Raw genomic sequence first — 24,363 nt, 5'->3', positions numbered from 1 at the left:
AGGTAGGCTGAGCCAGCTGGTAAAAGACCTGGATGGTGTTTTCAGGCTCAGAACAATGAACACATCATCACGACTGCTGGTGGGAAATGGATGGAAATGGGCAACAGTGTTAGGACAGGGAGCTGTGAGGAGGCGGGAGCCATGGTCCAGGAGCAAGATGGCTTGGACCGGGGGGCACAGTAGTGGTGTAGAGAAGGGGGCAGATTGGAGTGATATGTAGTAGGTAAAAGCAAGAGAGCTTGATGAAGGAGTGGAGTCACCATCAACCCAGACTCAGCATTGCTCCCACAAATATATTTGTGCACTTATCATTCATGGGCCTTGAAGGGAGAAAGTATGTGTCCTCATTGGGGGTCTGAAAAGCATGCTGGAAGAAGACCCTTGGATTCAATTTTTTATTCTTTTTGCTGCCAGATCTTAAGCAAGTAGCTTCATTTCTTTGTGCCTCCATTTCTTCCTCTGTAAAAAAAAATCGGGGCCCTAAGACCTACTTCATAAATTGTTATGTGGAGATTGGAAGAAATGAGCGTATCGAGAAAACAGCACCTGCCGTAGCTTTCTTCCGGGATTCTTGGGAGCCCCAAAGGAGCTGTTAATCTTTCAAAGACTGTATAGATCACCCAGGGAAGGCAGCCCACACGGCTGAGGCTGATGTCACAGCTTTTAGAAGACGGGTCTCTTGAACAGATTCTCCAAAGGCAGTGACTTTATAATAATCTCGAAGGTAACAAATTACAGTTGTTAAGGCTAGGATAAAAAGACGGAGGGCTCTAGATAAGAAGCAAAGTCGCCCATCACTCTGTACTCACCCTGTCCCCTCCAGCGCGGACTCCGCCCCCAGCTAAGCCCCACCCAGACCCCGCCCCAGATTTTAGCGCGGGCTACGCCCCCTCAACTCTCAGCTCCCCTGGCTTGGCGGCTCCCACCTGCGCTAAGTATTTGGTACCCTGGCGGGGATGAGAGGGAGTTTGATGGGTGAGGATAGGAGGGCTAGAAACTGGCAGGGTGAGAACCGGGGAGATGGATCCCTCCCTGTCCCTTCTCTTCACTCACTCCCTTGTTGAGGGCCTTGGCTTTTGCATAATGTAAGTACTTATTTAATGCGTGCGCTGGCTCAAGAGCTCTTCATTTGTCTTTCTGTCCTTCATACGCCAATGTGCTTCCGCCTGGCGTCTGTCTAGGTTGAAGCGCCTGGAGAGGAGGGTGCTTCCCAACAGCTCCTGCTCGACCCCAGCCCCGGGCCAAGGGCAGAGGGAGACTGGGGCTGGGGTGGGGGGGGGAGAAAGTGAGGGGAGGACGAGGGGGAGGAGGGAGAGCACCGTATGACGGGCTTCTGGAACCAGATCCAATGCCAACTTGGATTTTGTCCTTTTCTCCAATAAAAGGTACTTTTCAGCTTTTTAAAAAAACACCCTTTTTTTTTTAAATTTAAAGAGACTGGTTCCTATCCATCTGATTGGAGTCATCACAACGCAAACGCGAAACTGAGTTCAGCACACACTCGGACACACACACACACACACACACACACACACACACACCCTCCTCCCGAGGTTTTCCCTAACGTGTATCTACTCCGCTTACAACTAGACGCGGCCCCTCCCCCACCTCGCCTTTCCCTTCCTCTGCTCAGTCTTGGGAGGAGCATTCTCTGTGTCTTCCCAAGTCCCCGAGGGGGACCTCCTATGTCGGACTGGGGTGGGGGGAGGGTCACATAACGAAGACCAGAAAGAACAAATTAGATAATCAAAAGAATTATAGTAATTGCTTTCACTTTCCCCGCGCCCTCTCAGCGGATTCTCTCCCCGCCCCTTCCCTGGCTTTCTGTCTGTCGGGAATACTCAGTCTTTCCGACCCTCTCCCCTCCCCCAGGCTCCTCCTCTCCTCTCCCCTCGCTCGCGCGTTCCCTCTCTTCCTCCGTTTTCTGGTGTGCTGGAACGTTCAGCGGAATATGATGAATGATCACCTGTCACGGCTTGTTTATTATAATGCAGGCAATCAATTACACATCCCCAACGCTGGCCGGCCCGCAGGAAATTTATATGCTCAGCACAAACCAATGTGAAAATGGAATCTCATTTGCCAAATGTCTTTCTCCCCGTACAGCACGATGATTACAGTCTGTGTTTGTTTCAACAGTCGTGTACAACTGACAGTGCCATCATTTACTGCCTGGCTCAGGTCACGTTTCTCTAAGGGTTTATTTATTGTGTTATGAAGGCCAGCACAGGAAAAGGACAAGGGTGTCTGTCAGGGATGCCACCTTGTTAAAAAGTGGGCGGGCTGGGCTGCATTCCTGGGCAGTACTGCAGCCTCAAACCCCCAGCCCTGCCTCCCCAGGCCACCTCCCCCCAGCATCCTGTTGCCAGGACTCCTAGGCCCCCTGCAGGGAGGCAGCTCTGGGCATCAGAGGCTCCACAGGTCCCAGTATCAGACGGACCACAGTTGAAATTCTGGTTCTGCTGCTGTCTAGTTGTGTGTGGTCAGGGATTCAATCTCTTCATCTGGAAAATGGGAGTTTTAATATTATGATGTCTGGGAATATCAGAGGGGTCAATAAATGTTAGTGACTTCAGATCATGCTCTAGCCAAACTTAAACCCACCCATGGGGAGGCTGAGAGGAGAAGTCCTATTTGGAGAGATGTGAATTGGAATTCATGCCCTGTGTTAAAATCTCCCTCAATCTCTACTTTATGAGACATGCTTGTCTCAAGATCGCCTGTTCTCCTTCAGCGTGGAATTTTGCCCTATGTTTCCTCTGCTCTGACATATAGTGTGACTTTGGGAAAATAAAATGGCCACCTTACCTTGCTTTGGTCATTGCAAAAATAGGCATAGCATTCCTGGCCTTTCTAGCTGTTTGATCTCAGGCAGCCAGTCCCTTTATCTCTGAGGGCCTAGGATTCCTCCCGTGGGAAGTGGAGAGAATAACTCCTAAGCAGCCAGCCAGTCTCGCTGGCAGGATCCAGAGTGCCCATGGTGTAAAAAGTGCTGTGTAAACTGCAAAGAGCCATTGTCACCTCTGTCTGGCCTCTTTCTGTCAGGAGTTCTGGCTGGTCCTTGGGGTTTTGCTGCACAAGGCATTCATTCATTCAAATTTGTGGCCCCCATAGCACTTGACATAAAGTGGGAGATCAGTTAAAGAGGGGCAGGAAGATTCTCATATGTGTATTTATTTGATTGTTCTTTATTGTATTGTGTGTTTCTTAGGCATTTGTTTAACGGCTGTCTGTCCCGCAGGAATGGAAACTTTAGGAAGAAAGGCAAGTTGATTTTGGTCACCTCTGTGTCCCCAGCACATGGCCTTGACTTGGCACATCTTAAAGAAATCAGTAAATACTTGTGGCTTTCATGGATGAGTGAATGAATGGCTATATGAATAAATTCATTACTAGGGAAACCTCTATGGTGCAAAGGGCAAGCCCTGGTGAATGGATGTTTACAGGTATATCCCTGATCCTCACAGAATCAGCTGTTCCACATGTGTCCAGCCTTGTCTGGGTATCCAGGGTTATATGTACTACGTGTACTCAGTGCCAGCTGGTGAGAGATCACAGACCTATCTGCTCTGGCTACTCCTCTCTGCCCCTCGGACCAATATCCTCCGGATAAACTCCCCATTTATCACACCCCATCCTATGTGGCCCTGAAGTCTCTACACTTCCCTAAAATCTCTATACCTCCTTATGGTATTTGGGTCCCTCAAATGCCCAGCACAGCATCTGTCTAAAACAGATGTCTTCAATCAGTCAATAAAGATGATCCTTTCTAAGCATGAATGTATGGAATACAACTTAGAATTCCATTAAAACATGCTGGGTCAGGAAAAAAATGATTTGAGACCATATTTAAAAAGCAAAAAAATTATAACAGCTGCATTGTATATTTTGTCAAGTGCCTTGGATTTGTGGAAGGGATTTTGTTCTATAAATATAATTATTAGTTGCCATGATTATACTAATAACCAGGGGGATGGCACAGAGCCGTGCCTCCCCAGCAGGGTGGGCTGGATAGGGCTGGGTATTCCCTTTGCTGACTTGCTTCACTAGTTGACTAACAGACCTTATTCCCTGGCTGAGCTGATCACATCCTGCCAAAGCCAGCTTCCCGAGTGGAGGGGGAGTGAGAGTGAGTGCAGTGGGGTCCTGGGGGGAAAGCAGCCTGTGTTTGCTGCTGCTTTGACAGTTGAGGCTCCGAGAGGGGCTGGCAAACAATGGGAAATGAAACATTTGAGTGGTTGCAAAAAATTCCGTGGGAAATCCCCCCTGGTGGTATTTATGTGCGCTGGCAGTGACAAGGGGAGCTTGGGGCTTTCGATTTCAAGGGTTCCTGAGCAGACCACAATAGCGTTCTGAGATGGCAATCCCAAGAAACAGCTCTCCTGGGCCTCAAAAGGCTGGCCTGTGTCTGTCCAGGGAAGATTAGGCCACGTGCACACTGCTGGCCATGAGCTGCAGTGGCTTGTCGTGGGCTCATCCACAGTTGTTGACCTCTGGCCTCCCAAGCTTATGCTCTAAGACAAATCCCTTCAACGCTTCCCCTAGATCTTTCCTGGCCCCAGGAACCTAGGGCGGGGGTGGGGGAGGCGGTTGGGAGGGAGGGGGTGTGTGTAATATGACTGGCAGCGTTTCCCTTGGGCTTAGCCCGCCTGCAGAATTGTGGGAACCTTAGTTCCCTGCAACCCCCTCCCCACTATCTAATTGAAATAAAATTCAAAGTTAAGGCTTTCTATGCATTCTCCTGGCATTTGGGGCCTCCTCCTGCTTTCTCCATTCCCATTTATAATGGATATTTATTTGTCTGTTGCTCCTCGCACCTTCATTGAGAGAATAAAGTAAACTGATATTAACCAACTCTTGTTTTGCTTTCCTTTGAACTAATACATATTCAAAATACTTAACCACTCTTGCTAATGTCTTGCTGCTGTGATAGAATACATGTGTTTATAGATCCTCTTAAAAGTGAGGTTTATGGATTTTTAGAAATACACAGTAGATGAGAAAACTGAAACCTAAAGGGATTACGTGTGTATTAGTCAGGAAGTTTCAGTTGCAAAGTGACAAACTCCTAACTTGAAGGGACTTAAGCCAGATCAAAAGTGTATTGGCATTTTTCACTGAGAAGCAAGGGCTACATTAGCTTCAAGCATGGCTGGATCCAGGCTCTCCTTTAGGTCTTCAGGGAATTTGCCTCTCCCTATCTCTTGGGCTCTGCTTTTCCCTGTTTAATTTCAATTTCAGATTGGCTCTCTCTACCTGTTTTACATCTTTGCAGAATCAATTCAAGGCTTTCCCCTGGTTGCCTCTTTACAAGCCAGGTCTGGTGGTGCCCGTTGCTCAACCAGTGACTAGGGCAAGGCAGATGGAATGATCTGACCGCCCAGGCCCCAATCACGTGTTCACTGTTGAAGCTAGCAAACCACAGGGACTGACTGAGAGTGAATAGTTCCCCCAAAGAACATGGGATGCCCTTTCCAGAAGGAGGAATGGATACTGGGTGGGCAGAAAGTCATGGTGTCCTGTACTTGCTGCCAGGAAAGGGCTCACACAGATCCACATTCCGCCTCTGGAGAATGCTGGAGACTACTGTGGGCACCCCCCTCATGCTCTATCCAGCCCTGGGACTCTAGCCCTGCCCCTACCCCATGAACTCATTCCAGTTGGCAGTTTTCAAAATGTGCCCCCTGGGCACTCCTGGAAGGAAGAAGACAGTGGAGGGGAGCAAGAAAGGAAGGGTGACAGAAGCTCAACGGCTGGGACTCTAGGACCCCCACCCCTATTTCAAGCACCTGGCAATTCCCATGTCCTTTTGTATATTCAGTTCCTGTGTACACATTTATTTAAACAAACAGTTCCTCATATTTTTAAAACTTGCAAATCTAGTGATTTTCTGTAACCCTTGCCCACTCACTCACTCATTCATAAATAAGGAACAATAGCCAGAAAGGGCGAGAGTCTGACCAAGGCCACATGGACAGCAACAACGTGCAGAGTCTAAGAAAAAAACACCTCAGGATTCCCCTGTCCTGCCCTTCCCACCGCAGCCTGGAGAGATCCATGTTAGAGACCGGCGGACAAGACCAACACACATACCCCTGCCGTACATCCCTGACTGGTTAGCTAAAGAGTGCAGATCTTAACACGGATGGAGTGGCTTCCCAGAGCAGAGCAGAAAGAGGGAAACTTTGTGTGGCTTTTTCTCTGATCTCTGGGTATATAAGCAGACACTGGGGACTCTCCCGGTAGGTAAAACTCTGCCAGAATGGAGAAAAACAGCCAGATTCTGCTACTCCCCGCCTCGTACGCTGAGCTTACATCACCATCCCAGAAAAACTTACATGAGTAAGCCATGTGCTTCTGTGTAAGATGTTTACAAACAACTTCTCTGCTCTGCTCTCCCGTGTCTGGAAAGCTCGTCTCCAGGCACCAGCCCTGCTGCACATTTCAAACCCACTTCTCTGCAGCACTGGTCACTGCTAATCATCACAGCTAAACTTTTTGAGTGCTTACAGTGTTCCTGAAACCATGTGCTAAGTGCTTGACAGGTGTTGCTTCACTGAATCCTCCCAAGAACCCCATACAGAAGGTACTATTCTCATCCTCATTTTACAGATGAGGAGAGGAAGCTGCAGAGAGATGGATTAATTTCTCCAAGGTGCTCACCAGCTCCAGACTCTGGCAATCAGAGTCAAGAGTGTGAGCTCTTGGTTACATTGCTACGCGAGGTGCATGATGAGGGTTTTAGACACGGAAGATGTAGTTGTAGCCGCACCTGTACCCAGACAGACAGAAAGTTCTCTGCTTCCTTTCTCCTTTCCTACACTTTCTTGCCTGGTGTCTCCAGCAAACACACAGGGGATTCCAGAGAGAGAAGGCTCGCAAGGTGCTGGTGGAACACGGGTAATTCGGGTAAGGAAAGGCACGTGGGCTCGTTACTTAGACTACCTTGCAGCCGCTTATTGAATTAGTGTGATTCTTAACATCTTCAGCTTGGATCTCCTCCAGGCCAGCCAGCTGGTGCATTCAGTACGACTCAGCTCGCCTTAACTCAATTAACTAAGCCGAGCTGAGCTGAGCTCAACAAGTATTTCTGAAGCATTGAGCTGGCTGCAGGAGGGAAAAAAAACAAAGGAGAGCAAGACTCAGACTCTGCCAGACTCCGTCCTTAAGGAGATACCTTGAGCTTTTAACGGGTAACACAGTGCCATATTTTCTAAGTACCACCTTTGTCCTCCTCTGTGCTATGATTTACTTCATGTTTGTCTTTCTTTTTTTTTTTTTTGGTCTTTTTGCCATTTCTGGGGCTGCTCTCACGGCATATAGAGGTTCCCAGGCTAGGGGTCGAATTGGAGCTGTAGCCTACGCCAGAGCCACAGCAATGCGAGATCCGAGCCGCATCTGCAATCTACACCACAGCTCACGGCAACGCTGGATCCTTAACCCACTGAGCAAGGCCAGGGATCAAACCCGCAACCTCATGGTTCCTAGTCGGACCTGTTAACCGCTGTGCCACGACGGGAACTCCATGTTTTTCTTTAAATAAATTAATTTTTAAGGAAATTAATCTCTTTAAACCTAGTTTTTTATAATTGAGGTGAAACTGACATAACATAAAAACAACCATTTTAAAGTGAACAATTCAATAGCATTTAGCACATTTGTCTGGTTCCAAAATATTTCTATCACTCCAACATAAAATCCTATACCCATGAAGCAATTTCTCCCAGTTTTCACCTTCCCTTAACCCCTCACAACCACTAATCTGCTTTCTGTCCCTATGGATTTGCCAGTTCTGGACAGTTCATATAAATGGAATCATATACTATGGGATCTGGCTTCTTTCACATAGCATCATGTGTTTGAGGTTCATCTATGTTGTAGCCTGTGTCAGTGTTTCCTTCCTTCTTACGGCTGAATAAGATTCTTTTGCCTGCATCTACTGCATTTTGCTTATCCATTCATCTGTTGATGGATATTTGAGCTGTTTCCACCTTCAAGCTATTGCGAGTAATGCTGCTACATAAGTTTATTTCATTCATTCATTCATTTAGATATAATTGGCATGCAACACTAAAAACATGGAATGCTTCACATATTTGCACGTCATCCTTTTGTAGGGACTGTTTAATCTCCATATTGTTCTTATTTTTGGGTATGTGGTGCCTGAGTACTAAATGTTTATTTTTTAAATTAAAAAAAATTTTTTTTGCTTTTTAGGGCTTGGGTGCGGCATATGGAGGTTCGCAGGCTAGGGGTCAAAATGAAGCTGTAGCCGCCGGCCTCTGACTGAGCCACAGCAACGCAGGATCCGAGCTGTGTCTGCAACCTACACCACAGCTCACAGCAGCGTCAGATCCTTAACCAACTGATTGAGGCCAGGAATTGAACCCACAACCTCATGGTTCCTAGTTGGATTCATTTCTGCTGCGCCACGACGGGAACTCCTAAATGTTTAATTTAAAAAGAAAATTTAATCACTACTATAAATAGGGAACCTGTATTTTTCTTATAGAAAGTAGAATAGATATGTAACTATTAAAAGTAACAATGTCGCCTTTGTAGCACATAAAATCCCCCCATGTACTATCAGATGCAGTAGTAAAAATCCTGGACTGTGGACATGGTTAGCCTTCACTCTGAATCCCAGTTTTGCTATCTGTGGGCACCGGGACCAATGTCCTGTTCTTTTTCAGCTTCATTTTACTCACTTGCAAAATGATAACATGGCTGATCCCCGGATCAGGCATGGGTTAGGGGCACGGACCCCGTGCTGTCGAAAAATCTGAATATAACTTTATAGGCAGCCTCTATATCCATGGTTCCACATGGAGTATTTGACCAACTACAAGTGGTATAGTACTGTATCATTTACTGAAAAAAATCCCCGTGTAAGTGGACCTGTGTTGTTCAGGGGTCCATAGGACTTGTAATTGCTTCCTCCTGAAGGTGTTGTAAGAATTAAAATCATGTAAGGTGCTCAGTGTTGTCAGGCACGTCGTAAGCGCTCATCCTGTGAAAGCTGGTGGGTAGGATCACAAGTTGGAAACAGGAGCAGTAACAGTTCTAGGAGCTAACAGAGCAAGCATTTGACATGTGCTGGGAACAGGGTGAAGCGCGCCTGTGTGTGTGTTATCTCACGTAATAACTACAGTGTTCTATGAGGCAAATATTATTACCCCCATTTTGTAGATCAGAAAACAGGGCTAAGAGAGGTGGGACCAGTAGCTGAAGGTCACAGAGCAGGGATTTGCACTCTGGGAGAGTTAAATGACTATGTGACAAGTAACCCCAAATCCACTGGAATGTCAGGCTGTGCCTGGGTACAGATGATTCATTGCAAAAGGGCTGCCTGGGCCCTCGAGAGCCAGACTTGGCAACTCACTGCAGACCCAGCGTGGGGGCTCCCTTCTGGCTGGGCTCCTCCCAGCTGTGTCTTTCTATCAAATCCCTCTCTCTCTCTCGGGTCTGCCAAAACAAGGCTCCTCACCTTTTCTACTTGACTTACCTCTCTTACTTAATGGGATTAAGTATTTGCTGCCCCCCCCCCCGCCCCCGTACCCCATCATCCCTCAGTGTCCCTAAAACCACCCCTTTGCTCTGCAATCTCTCCTCTTCCACACTGCATGGGAGCCCTCAAGACTGTCACGTAGCCTCTTATTAATTACCCACCGTCGGTGCAGAAATTAGCAGTTCTCAAGTTCACATGTATCCATTACACCTTCATCTACAGAGTTGTGCCTGATTCACACTTTCAAGCTGTGTGAGGAATCCTGTCCCACCCAAGACTGACACTAGCGTTGGGTTGTATTACTTTCCTGGGGCTGTAAGCATGAATCAACACAGACTTGGTGGCTCAAAACAACAGAAATCTATACCCTCACAGAGTGGGAAGCCAGAAGTTTGAAGTCACGGTAGCAGCAGGGCCTTGTCGCCTTCACCCCACCCCAACAAAACGCTCTAGGAGAGGATCCTTCTTGGCCTCTTCCTGCTTCTGGTGGCTCCAGGTGTTTCTTGGTTTGTGGCCTCATTGCTCCAATCTTGGCCTCCATCTGCACATGGCCTCCTCCTTTTGTGCCTCTTTTCCATTTCTTGTGAGGACGCTTATTGTTGGATTTAGGGCCTACTTTTTTTTTTTTTTTTTTGGTCTTTTTAAGGCCGAACCCACAGCACACGTAGATTCCCAGGCTTGGGGGTCAAATCAGAGCTGTAGCCACCAGCCTATGCCACAGCCACAGCAAAATAGGATCTGAGCCTTGTCTGCGACCTACACCACAGCTCATGGCAATGCCAGATCCTTAACCCACTGAGCGAGGCTAGGGATGGAACCTTCATCCTCATGGATACTAGTCAGATATGTTTCCACTGAGCCATGATGGGAACTCCTAGGGCCAGCTTAGTCTAATATGATCATCACCTTAATTACTTCTGCAAAGGCCCTATTTCCAAATAAGGTCACGTTTAAAGACCCTGAGAAGATGTGAATTCTGGTGGGATGCTACTCAACCCACCACAGAGGTCCTCAGTGAGACCGATCTTCTTCTTTCTTTCTTTTTTTTTTTTTTTGGTCTTTTTAGGCCTGCACCCATGGCATATGGAAATTCCCAGACTAGAAGTCAAATTGGAACTGTAGCTGCCAGCCTACACCACAGCCACAGCAATTCAGGATCCGAGCCACATTGGTGATCTATACCACAGCTTGCAGCAATGCCGGATCCTAAACCCACTGAGTGAGGCCAGGGATCAAATCTGTATCCTCATGGATACTAGTCTGGTTTGTTACCATTGAGCCACAATGGGAACTCCTAGGCTGATATTCTTCATAACAGGTTATTTCTTATTTGAGCCCAGCCAGTACAAACAGAAAAGGGTTGAGTTTTCCTTCGAAGACAGTTATCAGCCATATTTCCATTTTTTTTTTTTTTCTTTCGTTCTTTTTAGGTCCGCACCTGCGGCATATGGAAGTTCACAGGCCAGGGGTCAAATCAGGGCTGCAGCTATCAGCCTATGCCACAGCCACAGCAACGTGGGATCCAAGTCTCATTTGCAGCCTACATCACAGCTCATGACAACATCAGATCCTTAACCCACTGAGTGGGGCCAGGGATCAAATTTGTATCCTCATGGATACTAGTCAGGTTCTTAACCTGCTGAGCCACAATAGGAACTCCATCGGCCATACTGTCACACATCTCCTTTTCCCAGCCCTTTGTGGCATCCTGGGCAGATCCTACAGCTTTCTGGCCAGTTTCTTACATTAACAAGTCCAATCCAGGTCTGGCCAGTTTAAAACATCCATCTTTGTTCCTCACTTTCCAACTCAGTTTTGCCATAAGCCCCGAGAAACCCAGGTTGGGCCTGGCCACCTCTTTCCCTGCTCCTCCCCCATGCTTCTAGCTGCTACAGTGCACAGATAGGATGTTTCCATGGGTAACTGAATTTGGCCAATGTGACATTAAAGCAAGTTATCCAGATGTCTTTATTTTAGACTCAGCTGATGTGTAAATACACATCCAAGAGCAGGTAGTTTCCAACCTTATTCGGCCCAGGAAATTCTTTTCCCACAGAACACCCCATCACCCTGCTGTTCCCCAGAGCATGCTTTGGGAAACACAACATTATAAAATACTATAAAATGCAAAGTACATTCACAGCTATTATGTGTGCACAGCAATAGAAGAGGAGCTTTTGGGTAAATATACCAACTCTGGAGCAATTTTATGATTTATTCAGAAAATTGGCTTTCAGATCATTGTGGACAAGACCCAATTTGGCTGGAAGACTATAATCCCTCAGCAGAGCCACACGGACAGCTAAGCTGGCCAAATTTTATTCTGAGACGGGATAACTCTCATATTGAAAGGCAAGAATTTTAAAGAAAAATTTACCTTATAGTCTAGTCTTAAAATATATGCAATTATGTTCTGTACATTCAACTACAGGGACTTAGCAGAAGAGTAATAATACAATAATATAATAATGAGAGAAAAGATAGAATAAATACACGTAATAGCCAGGCAAGGGTTCACCTGCCTTTCTTCTCTGAGGTCCACACAATAGTCTCAGCCCTGAGGACCTCTAGGCCCTCATTATGAGTTCAGTGCTTAAATATCTGCTATTTTCATATAATACAGCCTCTAAAATCTGGCCAGTTTCATCTGGTGCTCAACTGAGCAATCAACAACCCTCTCCAATGCTGCAGAAGACCGACTGTGCTGGACTGACTGGGAGAAACTGCCTCCAAGGTAATGTCCCTCCTAGGGCTTTCAAGGTTAATTTCTTTCTCTCTAACTTTTATTTTATTTTATTTTTTTGGTCTTTTTGTCTTTTTAGGACCCACCCGCGGAGTGTGGAGATTCCCAGGCTAGGGGTCTAATTGGAGCTGTAGCCTCTGGCCTATACCACAGCCACAGCAATGCCAGATCCGAGCTGAATCTGCAACCCACACTACAGCCCATGGCAACGCCTGACCCCTAACCCACTGAGTGAGGCCAGGGATTGAACCCACAATCGCATGATTTCTAGCTGGATTCGTTTCTACTGCACCACGACGGGAACTCCCACAGTTAATTTCTGACCATAGTCCAAATTCTGTTTACTGTAGAGCTATACTGTCACCTCAGATGTGACTCCCCTGTAGTCTCAAAGATGAATAGAAACTGGTTCTGTTTGTATTGACAAGGCAAATATATTCAGAAAGCCAGGATCAACCCTACAACTGGGTTCAGTATGGGCCATCAAGGTGATAAAATTTGAAGAAAGTCAGTCACCATCACTCTGTGCCCCATTTCCCATTCCCTCTCTGCCCCATACCAAAAAAAAAAAAAAAAAAAAAAAGCTTAGAGAAAAAAAATTTACCTGAATGTGGAATCTCCTTAATTCTTGGTAGTCTAGCAAGCTTATCAGTATATTCACTTAGCTACCAGTCTGCTAAAGGTCAGAGGGGCTGCGAGTCACATCGGCCTGGGGAAGCCAGAGTGAGAACAAACTCTCTCTCAATTTTGTCCTCTGCGTAAAACATCTCCACTGCCCAAAGAAGGATGTCCAAACTCTGCTGGATCCTACCCACCTCATGAACTGGACCCTCCAGAGTAGGTTTTTCATTTTTTTGCAAGTCTGCCAAGCACATAGCATGGATTTTGACAGATAAGCCAGAGCACAAGGAATAAATGTCAAACAAGAGAAAAAGTAACCTGTATAAAATGCAGGTACCATATGTGCAAGACTCAACACTGTGTCATGTCAAAATTTAAAAGAAAAAAAATTTTTCTTTGGAGCTGCAACTGAGGCCTATGCCACAGCCATGGCAGCACTGGATCTGAGCAGTGACCTACGCTGTAGCTCATGGCAGTGCTGGATCCATAACCCACTTGAATCTGCATCCTCACAGAGACAACATCAGGTCTTTAAACCACTGAGGCACAATGAGAAATCCAAGATAAGAAAATTTAACTGGAAAGCAGTTTAAATATTTACACGACTTCTCAAGGAGCACCTCCCAAATCCTATTTATAATGTAAAGCAAAACTTTGGAACTTTTGTATCACCTCCATGGCATCTGGGCCCCAAATCTGTTTCAAATTCTCCCCAACTCACTTTCACATCTAACTTTTCTCATTTCCCCTCCCATCTCTCTTTTCAATTACAGCTTCCACTCTTTTCTAGAAGCGCAGGGTAGCTGGTAAAAGCATGAGTTCTGGGGCTCACTACACTGGGGACAAACTCAGTTCTGTTACTCTAACTTGAGTAGGAACCTGGTATATGGTAAGTATTCCATAAATGCAACTTGTTATTTAAATCTTATTGGCTTCTCCACTATTTTTTTTTTTTTAACTTGGCCCACTTTCCCATTAATGCAATAAGAAATGTGTATGTGTTTCCTAGGACTGCCAAAACAAATTGCCATAAATTTTGTGGCTTAAAACAACACGAATTTATTCTCTCATAGTTCTGGAGGCCAGAAGTCCAAAATCAAGGTGGCAGTATGGCTATGTTTCCTCCTGGAGCTCCAGGGGACATTTTTGCATCTGGCCTCCACCAGCTTCTGGTGGCTGTTAGCAATCCTGGGCTTATGACTGCACAACTCCTCTTCCTGCCTCTGTCTTCACATGGCTTTCCCCTGTGGGTCTTTCCTCTGTGTGTCTCTTGAGAATATTTGCCACTGGGTTCAGGGCCCACCCAGATAAATCCAGGGTGATCTCATTACAGGATCCTTAATTTAATTGCATCTGCAAAAACCCTCTTTCTAAATAAGGTCACATTCACGGGTTCTGGGCAGTCAGGATGTGGACATACCTTTTGTGGGGGCCATCATTCAATCCACGACACAATGGCACTAGGTCCTTCCTCTTGTGGGTGGTGGGCAGGGACATGGCGATATACTCCTATAATATTTTTTTAAATTTTCTGTTAAATTTTCTTTTTTTCTTGTCATGATGACTAAATCAAGTCAGCAGCCAGAATCAAGTACTTGGGAATGCGGAAGGAAAGAGGCAGATGGCAAAAAGGCACCATCAACTTCTCCTTTCCACTGACGTGAATCAACTCTTTAAACAATGCAGGTTTGCAGCCATAGAACACCTAATTGCAAGAGCTGCTGCATTCTGTGGGGGTGAACTGGGTGTAAGAAGCAGCGAGTTTCAGCCACAGAGTCTGACACTCAGGTAGACACATCCTGTCAAAGGACAAGGGATAGTATAGTATCTTGGCTTTTCCACCAAGGGTGCTGAGCTGCATGCATCACTGGTGGAGGAGGTGGGGGGTTCAGGCTAGTTGTTTATTGCTATCCTATGTTAAGATTCCTGCCTTGACTGCACTGAAGGGATCTGGGAAGCAGTGACTTCATGCGACTCAAATTGCAATCAGCCAGCCTCTTGGCTCATGTGTTTATCTACCCAGAACTATTTTTGGTGTGTGTTCATAGACAGCACACACCAAAGTATTTGGTATTTGAGATGCAAGCGTTAAAGATGATTAAAGTTAGCTGCTAATGAGCATGCCTAGAATAGATACACTCTGTGTGTGTGTGTTTGTGTGTGTGCGTGCTCCATGTGTGTGCTCTGTTGTGTGTCTGCAAAGCAGATGTCTACAAGCGTGCCCTTAGGTGACCTCACCAATGCCCTGGATCAGCTAAGATCTCCATGGATGCAAAGATGGAAATGGATGAAAATATTGCCTTACCAGACACCTCAACTCCCCCAACTCTATTCTGGGTTCTTTCAAATCCTAGCCCATTCCACCATATCAAAGAGCCTCTCTTGACCACTCTGAACTCCCAGACCAGGGATAACAAATGGGCTTCCTCTCCAGTATACAAAGCTGGACCAAACTGGCAGGGGGTACCTGAAGCACCATATTGAGTAGAATGCTGAGGACGTTCAGAGCATACCAACAGCTCAAGGCCTTGATATGTCCCTGCTGTCTAACATAGGATCTAGATGGAGTAGGCACTTAATAAACACTTGTTCAGTAATTAATTTTCATTGTTTGGACTCTGAAATTAGGTCAGAAGTTCTCTCCCTGAAGTGCAATTCCCTAAGGACTTCCGAGAGTGAACTTGGATGCTCACTTAAGAGCTGGATGCCTGGGCTTGCTGGCCCACCCTCTGTCTTCCCAGCCCTTCCCCGCATTCTGCAGATCTTGTCGACCAAATCCTACATGTATACAGGGGTGCCCCCTCTAATGGGATGGTCTGTAATTGTTCGGTGAGGTAATAACGTCAGGCTCATCCATCAAGCCCTTCTCTAATAGTTCGGTTTTCCTGATGGAATGTAGCGTCCTCGAGAAGAAGAGAAGCATCATAATGGGAGGGTTTATGTAGGCTTGTTTCTAGCTGTGAGCTATGGACCTGAAATGATAGTTAAATCGATGGAGAGGCACTAAGCTATTGCCTCTGAATCTGGGTATCCATAAAACCCAAGTATTGACAGCCCTGAGTGGATGTGTTGCCAGCTCTTCCAGCCTTGATTGGGGTTCTCTTTCTCTCTCCCTCTCTGGACAGGAGCAGCCCAAGATAAGTGGAAATATGACAGCTAGCTGATTGTCTTCATAGTCTGCATGACAGACTGCACCCCACCCCACCCCCCAGCCGCTGTAAGACTCTAGGTCAAGTGCTCTTCTCCACTCTGTGGCTCTAATGGGGAGAAATTAGCTCTCGGTGGTATTCCTAATTACTGTGAGAAGCGATTCCTCCCTGGTCTGGTAGTAATGGGTCTGGCAATGGACCAAGAGGCAGGAAGCCCGTCTCCTTCCCCAGCTTCTTTCTCAGTCCTGCAGTGTGACCTTAGGAGGTGACTTAACCTCTCAACTTCTTTGATGCCGCCTTTGTAAAGATCCACCTGTTATCACTTCATAATCCTGCTCTAGGATAAATGACACACACCTCTAAAAGCCATATTCTAATCCCCAAGAAAGACTGGAACCACATAAATGCTAAGGGTAGCCTTTTCCTTCATTTTTGCTGACTTGTGGGATTTTTAAAATAATGGCAAAAATGAATGGATTTATGCAATTGTTTTGTTTTTCCCCAGGCACTTTGAGGCATTTCTGGGGTATGGTGTTATTGTTCACCTCTTTTATAGAGTGGATATTGTTGTGCCCATTTCCTAGTCAGCAAACTAAGAGTGCTCACATAGATGGGCTGGAACTAATTCCTACTCCTAATCTAGTGTGGTGCTTCACTGCCGATGCACAGATCCCTAGGGATATTGGCTTAGCCAATTACTAAGCCGCATATCAGCCATTTTCTCAACCTCCCTCCCCTCCAGCTATGCTGACTTTTTTTACAAGCACCAAATGCTTTCCAATCTCAAACTATGCACACCTGTTCTCTGTGTGGGAGGCACTTCCTGCACATGTTTCCTTTGGCCAATCCCAACCCATCCTGCAGGACTCAGCTTCAATGTCACCTTTGCAATGAAGTCTTCCATGACCTCCAGGCCTTGTCAAGTCCCCCCATACTCTGCTCTCATAGGCACTATATTTGTTCTTTATAGAGCTGATCACACTTGTATCTAAATAACTGTTAGTTTAATGTCTGCCCTCCCCATTAATGATGAGTTCTTTGAGGGCAAAGACCTATTTGTCTTGTTCATTACTGTGATTCCAGAACTAAGCAGTCCCCCAATAAAAATCTGTGGAATAAAACTCTGGATAGAGGATAAATGGATGTCTAGATAATGGATAGATGAATGGATGAAGGGAAAGAGGAATGAATGGATGAATAGATAATGGAACAATGGATAGATGAATGAAAGGAGGGAGGGATGAATCGATGGATGGATAGTGGATGATGGATAAATAACGGATGAATGGATAGAGGGATGGTGGATAGATAAATGCATATGGATGAATAGATTGATGGATGATGGTTAGATGGACAATGGATGGATGGATGATGGATGATGGATAGATGATGGATGGATGGATGGATGTAGCATGTTTGTATATGAGCTTGATCCAAATTACCAGTATTCATCATTGAAAGAAAGCTCTATGTTCCAACTGCTCATAGAAGCTTATAGATGTAGACCTAGGATGCATGTTAGTAGGACCATGCTCCAACTGAGACTCTGGGTATAATCCTTCTCTGCCTCATTCTAGCTTCTGAGGATGGCTGCCAAGCCTTGGCCTTCCTTGACTCACAGCTGCATTACTCCAATTCCTGCTGCCACAGTTACATGGTGTTCTCCTTGTGTATTTCTGTCTTCACACTGTTTTCCCTCTTCTTATAAGGATGCAAGTCATACTGGATTAAGGGTTCACCCTCCACCAACATGACCTCATCTTAACTAATTACACCCGCAACAACTTTGTTCCCAAACGAGGTCACATCCTGAGGTACTCTGGGTTAGGGCTTCAAGGTACCTCTGCAGGGGACTCAATCCAACCCATAATCATCTGTGAAACAGCGATGTCTCTCCCAGGTGTGTATCCTAGAGGTACATCTACCTAAGATGACGAGGAGACACATGTGAGGATGTGGTAGGGGTTAGGTTTGTCACAGCAGTGAACCAGAGGTGACCTACCCGTCACCTGTGACAAAGGAAGTGGATAAATCAAATATGATAAATGCAGATGGTGGAATAATACTCAGCAGGCAGAAATAATACAGTGGATTTGCATATATCACCAGGGATGGATCTTAAAAACATAGTGTGAAATGAAAAAAGTAGAAACTAGACTGAGATTTATGATACAATACCATTGACATAAATTTAAAACACACACCCAAAGAACATTATGTATGTTTCATAAGCATTGGAAAGTGGGTTGGAAAGATTTATTTTGAATACACTGGAGTCTCTGCCTGTGGGAGGAAGTGAGAAGTGGTAACACTAGACGAAGGCAAAGAATAATACGAAAAGGCACATGAGAGGTTTGGAACAGACAAGTGCTGGACCTGTGGCATAGACCGGGGCGTGTGATTCTACAAATTCATGCATCTGGGATCCAAATTTTACAAAGAGGATTAATTAGTACAATTGTGCTGAGGACTTGGAGGGGAGCCTGGGGTCTTGCAAGGACAAATATCAGGGATAACTGGTGAGCTCTGGACTTAATGGAAAGACAGCACTTATACTAGGACCTAGAGAAGAACTAGAGCTGTGCTGAGTGGGAAAGAGCAGGAGAGAAAGCTCTAAGCAGAAAGACCAAGTGTGTGCAAGCCCAGGACAGCCCAGTCTGACTCAGGTGTGTCAGCCTGGGAGGACATGGATCCCATGCCATGGCTCTGCCCTATCCACCATCTCTAAGGAAGGAGAAGGGACAGAGTGTGTGGTGTGTGTCGCCTATTCAGATGCCTACAGGGACCAGGTGGCAGAAATGAATAAATGACACAGGTGCAAGAGAAACATTTCCATAGAGAACTATGGGTCTTCCTATATTTCGAAAATGCAGAGCTCTCCAAGTCTTGCTTCCTTCACTTTTGATGGAGACATAGGTGCTGGTTTCTTCTTTAAGAAAGAGCAGTGGAGTGTGATGAGAGGCAGCAGCTGACTCAGAGCTGGGGGAATGATAGGGAGAGGTAGAGTCTGTGGAGGGCCAGGAAGGGATGCCCCAGAGGAAGGGACAGCTGCCACTGAGCTTCAGACAATGCCCGCCTCCTTCCCAATGTGGTCCCACTGTCAACAGCTCTTCCCTTTTTCAAGAGAATTTGTTGATCTGGATTTTTATGAGAAATCCTTCCCTTTCACCTGTTACACTAATCTAACCATAATGGGGTACCACTTCATCCTAGCACTAGGATGCTATCATAAAATAAATAAAATGGAAAGTAACTAGTTTTGAGGAAGACATAGAGAAACTGAAACCTTCATACATTGCTGGTGGGAACAAAAACAGGCCCAGATGCTATGGAAAACTGTTTGGTGGTTTCTCCAAAAGTTGAACATAGAATTATCATGTGACCCAGCAATTCCACTCCTCATTATATGTCCCAAAGAACTGAAAGCAGGTGCTCGAACTAGCACACCCCCAAGCATGTTCATAGTAACATTATTCACAAATAGTCAGAAGGTAGAAATAACCCTAAAGTTCATAGATGGCTAAATGCATCAACACAATGTCATCTAGCCACACGACAGAACATTATTTGGCCATAAAAAGGAAAGAAGCACTGACATCTGCTAGAAGGTGGATGAACCTCAAAAATATGATGGCAAGTGAAAGAAGCCAGGCACAAATGACCACCTAGTGTAGGATTCCATTTATATGAAGTGTCCAAAACAGGCAAATGTATAGAGACAGAAAGCAGACTAATGGTTGCCAGGGGCTGGGGATGAATGAATAATGAGTACGAGGTTTCCTTTTGGGTGACAAAAATTTTTTGGAACTAAATCAAGGTGACAGTTGTACAAGACTGTGACTGTACTGAATGCCACCAAATTTTTCACTTTTAAATGGTTAATTTTATATTATGTGGATTGCACCTCAATAAAAAATACTGGAAAATATATAATTCAACATTTAAGGGGAAAAATGCAGCAAAGAAGACAAGTCTGCAGACTGACTCTCAGGCCTGGGATGCCCATGTCTAAGTCACAAGCCACCACAGACAACACACATAGAGCATGTGGTTAGGATCCCTGTTTTACTAGTAAGGAAACTGAGGCTCCAAGAGTAAAAGGATCGAGTGTGGGTCAAGTGCAGGAGCTGGGGCTGGGGGCCAGAGTATTGTCTCCAAGCAAACTGATCCCATACTCCTTGCAGCTAGGGCCAGAGGGTGGGAAAAGTACAAGAGGGGCCACAGCTATTGAAGCAGGTGGTAGTGGGAAGTCTTGTCTGAGCTGCAAGTTCAGACAAAAACCGTGTGTCATGGTCCCCTCAGAACTATCACCTCCTCCTTCACAAGGCCTGGGCACTCATAATGATTGTAAGGCAATTCAGCAAACTCACGCTGAGCATCTACTACACACAAGATTTGCCCTAGGTGTGAAAATAATAAAAGTAGCAAGTGCGATGCCTAAGGGTTTGCTTCATACATAGCCCATTCTACACAGGGCCCTTGGTGATGCTCACAGCAATTCTCTAGAGACAGAAGCAGGGGCTGGCATCCCCTGTACCCTTTACCTTACACCAATTCAACCACATGCTGCTGGCCAAATAGAAAAGAGGGAAATGCTCATTGAGAAGGTGTGGACAGCGCCACCTGTCCTATCCCTAGATGGACCTGTCACACAGGAAAAGCTTGGAAAATGGAATGTGTGGACCAGCTCACCTACAGTCTCCAATATGGGGAGCCTTTCCCGTGATGAGCAGCTGTCTGCATTATGTGTGATTCTAGAACAAGATTCCTCAGCCCTTCAGGGGAGGAGAGTCTAAGGGGTTTTTCATGGATGTTTTTGCTTTCATGCTGGCTTTAGAGTCTGGTACCTACATACCCTGCGACTCACAGGTAGTATGATTATGCCATCCCACAGATGAGAAAACAGGATCACAGGGAGTAAGTTACCTGCCCAGGGTCTAATAAGTGATGGAGAAGAGATTTGGGCTCAATCTGCTTTGCCCTAAAACTCCTTCCTTTTTCTTTCACTATGTTGCCTCCCTATCTGGAGAGGGGCCCAAAGGAAATCAGTGTACCACAAGACAGACTTCACAGACTCTCCTTCTTGGAGGGGCACTGAGCAGTCCTCTGCAAACCTCTTGGTTCTGGATGAGGCCACAAGTAAATCCAAGTTCAAAAAGTATGTACTGAGGTATGCAATACTTAGGCTTCATCTGATTCCAAGAAAGAGAGAGAACATAACTCAGAGTAGCTTAAACCAAAAAGGGCTTTGGCCCATATAACTGTGAAGTTCACGTGGTGATGGATAGAGGGGCTGAGATGGTCAGAACGGTCCCTCCATGTATGTCTCCCTCTGTGCTGCTTCCTTCTCAGGCAGTCTCCCCTCCTTTATGTAAAGAGAGCTACCGGCAGCACTATGTTTAAAATGTGTCCACTTGGAAACCCAGCAGAAAGATTTTCTTCACCCCAATAATTCCACCAACATCCCTAAAGACAACCCTGATGCCCTGTGCTTGGGTCTAATGCACATCCAGGAACTAGTCACTATAGCCAGGGGTGTGCAAGAGTCTCCGTGATCAGGCCTGGGCCATAAGCCCGGGCCAAACTTGAGTAAGGTGAGCCTCAAATCCTTATAGAGAAGACAGAGTGGAATGCCTGACCAGACAGCAAGGGAAATGGGCTAGGCAGGTGAACCAGATGCACTGCATGCCATCCGGGCACCTCAGGACCAGGTTGGGCATGTTCAGTACATGATGTCACATCAGTCATGACAGTCCTATATCATGACTGCTGCTTCACGAGGCTCAGAGAGGCTCAATGCCACGGCTAACACCTTGCTTCCAGGTGAGGAACTGGCTCTCCTTGGCTATCAGGCCCCTGCTCTTTTCTTTCTTTCTTTCTTTCTTTTTCTTTTTTTTTTTTTTTTGGTCTTTTTGCCTTTTCTAGGGCCGCTCTTGCGGCATATGGAGGTTCCCAGGCCAGGGGTCAAATCGGAGCTGTAGCCGCCGGCCTACACCAGAGCCACAGCAACACGAGATCTGAGCCATGTCTGCAACCTACACCACAGCTCAAGGCAATGCTGGATCCTTAACCCACTGAACGAGGCCAGGGATCCAACCCTACAACCTCATGTTTCCTAGTCGGATTCGTTAACCACTGTGCCACTACAGGAACTCCAATCAGTCCCCTGCTCTTAGGTAGCAGAGCTAGGACTTGAATCCGGATCTGTCTGACTGAAGTTCTCGGCTTGCTGCCCCCACTCCCCATCCCAGAAGAACCCCTCCATGCTGGTGAGCCCCATGATACCTCTTCAGTGCTTTGTTCCAATCTCTTAACTTGCAAACCCAGTCAGCGAGTTCTTTATTTCCACAAATGGTGCTATTAAACGAATGGCTCTGGGAGCTCTAGGCTGGCCTCAGAGCAGTCAAGCCTTCCAAAGAAATACATTAGAAATTCTAGGAGCTGAGGCCCATATGGAAACATTTACGGCCGCCATTTTGTTTCAGGAAGGCAAAAGGCACCTAACACCTTGAACTTGAGCTTCTTGTAAAACCTCTAGCTGGGAGCTAAAGGCGACTGGGGTCAGTCACCTCCTAGAAAGGCCTCTTGTAAAGGGCCATGGCAGACTTCATCAGGCAAAAAAGCTGAGAAGCCAGGGTTGAAATAAAGGTCTCTTTCTGTTTGGTCAATAAGCAGCTGTGAAGGATGCGTAGGACGGAGCTAAATTTATTTGTTCCTTTCTTTCTCGGAACAGCAGCAACAGGGCTCAGAATGCAGCTGTCTTGCTCTCCCGTAAGCCTTTTGCAGGCACCAGCATGCACAGGGGTTGGCTCTCCAAGACGTGGATTTTTTTCCGGTTGGTTCCCTTCCTGACGCGGGCAGGACTTCCAGGGCCTCTCTCCAGTGGGAAGAATTTTGGAGCTGCCTCCCAGGCCCAGGGTGAAATCATTACCTTTTAAAAACAGACAGGCTGCAGAACGGAGATACCCTGGCCCTTGTGGCCACACCCTGGAAAACCACAGAAGTCCCGACCGCCTCTGCTTTCACTGCTCAGACCTGTGGGAAACTTGTGAGACACAAGCCGCGTGGGGAGGGGGTGGGGGCATCTTGGGAGGGGCCTTTGAAACACAAAGCCAGGCTGGTTTGGCAGAGTCTTTTTTGGAATCCATCTGCCTTCAGAAAGCCTAGCTGAGGGCTACCTTCACCAGGGCCTTGAGCGTACTGGTCGAAGCAGTGGTTTTTTCAGAAGTGCTTTGTTGAGACTTTCAAAAGGTCCCCGCGGGTGGGGAAGTGAAAGGAGGAGGGGACGCAGGGGAAGAAACTGCTTCTTTATTTCTAGCCTTGCTTGAACAGCTTCTTGACGGTTACTGCTACAGTTCTGCTGAGTCAGAAGCATCCCCCAGCTGCTCACCGGAAACACAGCTGTTGGGCGAAAATAACCACAGAGCCCAGCACTGAGCATCCTACACCTTCCAGAAAAGAGGGCAGAAAACCTCAAAACAAATGAGAAAAATACAAAACAACAAAAGATGCACCGTCAAAAACCCACCACAGCTCGCTCACTCAACCAACCCTGTGGCTCTCGCTTCATCAGACACAGCTCAGAGATGGAGCAGAGTTTGGCAGCTTTTTCACAGTAGCAGGTTAAGTAGCGTCCCCCCAAAAGAGAGATGTCAGTATCTGAACCCCCCTGAACCCATGAATGTGACCCTACTTGGGAGAAGTGTCTTTAAGTCTTTACAGATGTAACAGATGTAAGGATCTCAAGACAAGGTCATCCTGGAATACCTGGGTGGGCTCTACATCCAATGACAGGTGTCCTTATAAGAGTGAGGCAAAGACTGGACTCGCAGAGGAGACATAGAAACCCAGTGGGAAGGCCAGGTGAAGATGGAGGAAGATTGCAGTCATGCAGCTCCAGGACAGGAACACAAGGATGTGCTATGGAAACCATGGGGAACTAACACCCATGGCTTCCATTTGCCAGATCTTCTCCCCACTGCCCCTTTCCCCTCGTCCAGACTGAAGACACATTCTCAGCATCTCGGTTGCAAGGTGCCTTATATAAACACTGAGGCTCCCTTTCTTTTGGTCTTAGTAATTACCAGGAAGTAGGATGGTGCCTCAAGGACTCCGGGGTCTAGGGAGGAGCTGGGCTCCTTAGTTCGAGATAAGACTCTGCCACAGACAGAGATGCAGGTGTGTGACCTCATTAACCAGCCACCATTCACTGAGGTAGCTGAACGTGGTGTGTTAGAAAATGGGTCTGAATACTGGCTCTGCCACTTACTACCTGCATGGCCTGGGGTCAGCCATTTAACTTCTCTGGGCCTCAGTTTCCTCAGGTGTACAATGGGGAGATG

At 46.5% G+C, this 24,363-nt stretch overlaps 1 protein-coding gene and 1 pseudogene across 22 annotated transcripts in view; both read right to left on the bottom strand.

Moving 5' to 3' along the window:
* The window catches only part of SPRING1 (SREBF pathway regulator in golgi 1), a 356,205-nt gene that overhangs the window by 199,208 nt on the left and 132,634 nt on the right, over positions 1-24,363 (bottom strand). The window lies entirely within an intron of this gene.
* On the bottom strand, positions 8,073-8,171 carry LOC146396577 (U6 spliceosomal RNA; annotated as a pseudogene).

The sequence above is a fragment of the Sus scrofa genome, chromosome 14, assembly GCF_054392235.1.
Source record: "Sus scrofa isolate SSC_HxYL_T2T_F1_AM1 chromosome 14, Sscrofa_HxYL_maternal_Yorkshire_Landrace_v2.0, whole genome shotgun sequence".
Classification (NCBI taxonomy): domain Eukaryota; kingdom Metazoa; phylum Chordata; class Mammalia; order Artiodactyla; family Suidae; genus Sus; species Sus scrofa.
Note: the sequence above shows the minus strand (reverse complement) of the source record. Positions and strands in the feature narration are given on the sequence as shown.